The following is a 1,529-nucleotide window of genomic DNA, read 5'->3' on the forward strand; positions in this document are numbered from 1 at the left end:
CGGTTGCAAAGTGGACATGACCTGCCATATCTGAAGGCTGGCATGCTATCAGGGAACCCTTAGGCCAACCTGTCAACAAGTGTGACACCTGTTTTCCTTTCCTGTGAGAGTCCTGGGTGTCAGGCATGATTGAGAACACATCTACAAATCTAGATGCTATGTTATAGGATGTAAACAATATAATACATAGTTAGGTATCATCACAGTCAATAAAATAAATGGTAAATAAATGAATAAAACAAAAAATATAACATAGGCTTAACATCTGTATGGAAGTTCAATCCTATTTTTAAAATGTATATAAGTAGTACGTTTTCCAGGGCTGGGACTTGAATTCATTCCTAGGGAACAGGCTTGACTTTCTGGTCTTCAAGCATGGTGAGCTTCCCCTTCTCCAACAGTGCAACAGAGTTACCTGGACCCTCTGTTCAAATTCTAGGCCTTGAAGACAAAAATATGCCACATATTCTAAGCCAGGGAGCTTCATTAGCATTTTTAATATGTTTTTAAGTTCATTTCACTTTTATTTGATACATTTTGATTTTATAACATGAGTTTTTCAGAAAAGGTATTTAAACTTTTGCATTTCAGCATAGCACATTGGTGTTTCTATTTTGACCATCTGCCATGAAGAGTGAGAATGAAAATAAGGATGTCATTTCTCCCTAGATGGTCGGGACAGTTAAATTTATTTCTATTTAGTATTATTTCTATAATTATAAAATCTCTGCATTTGTGTAATGTTAGTTTTCCTCAGCTCCTAACATGAAATACACTAGGGGATTCCTGATAGCACAAAAGGTTGGGTTTCTGAATAAAAATTCATTTCTGTGAGGACAGTAGGTAATTGTAAGCATTTTGGGAATAAACTGGATTGTAAAATGAAAAACAACAACATTGGGACTCAGATGTAGCTCAGTAGTGGAGTATTTGCCTAAAGAGCATAAGACTCTGGCAGAAAAGTTTCCTAAAGCTTAGAATGTTAGAATTTTATGATCTGTATGAACAAACTTTTTGTTTTTTGGTCGTGGGCCTGAACTCAGGGGTTATCCCTGTACTCTTCAGCTCAATGCGAGCAATCTACTGCTTGAGTCACAGTGCTACTTCCGGTTTTCTAGTGGTTTATTGGAGATAAGAGTCTCACGGACTTTCCTGTCCAGGCTGGCTTTGAACTGCCATCATCAGATCTCACCCTCCCGAGTAGCTAAGATTATAGGCATGAGCCACCTGTGCCAGGCACGTGAACAAACTTCTTAAAGATGGATTCTGAGAAAAGAAACTTGGAATACAATTTTAGTATAAATAACTTATGATGCCATGGTTAAGGCACTAATTCAGAAGTATTTATTCATTTGCTGGTTTCTTAGTTTATTTAAAGGTATATTATATATATGCATTATTAATATGTATACATATATATTATTAAAAACAGATTTGAAGTGTACGTAAGAGCATATGTGCTCATGTAAAGTTATACAACTGCACAAGCTTCATTATTTTTTTTCCAGGTTGGTTGGTATCATAAATTA

This window comes from Dipodomys merriami, unplaced genomic scaffold (genome assembly GCF_024711535.1).
Source record: "Dipodomys merriami isolate MVZ:Mamm:240054 unplaced genomic scaffold, mDipMer1.0.p SCAF_1449, whole genome shotgun sequence".
Lineage (NCBI taxonomy): Eukaryota > Metazoa > Chordata > Mammalia > Rodentia > Heteromyidae > Dipodomys > Dipodomys merriami.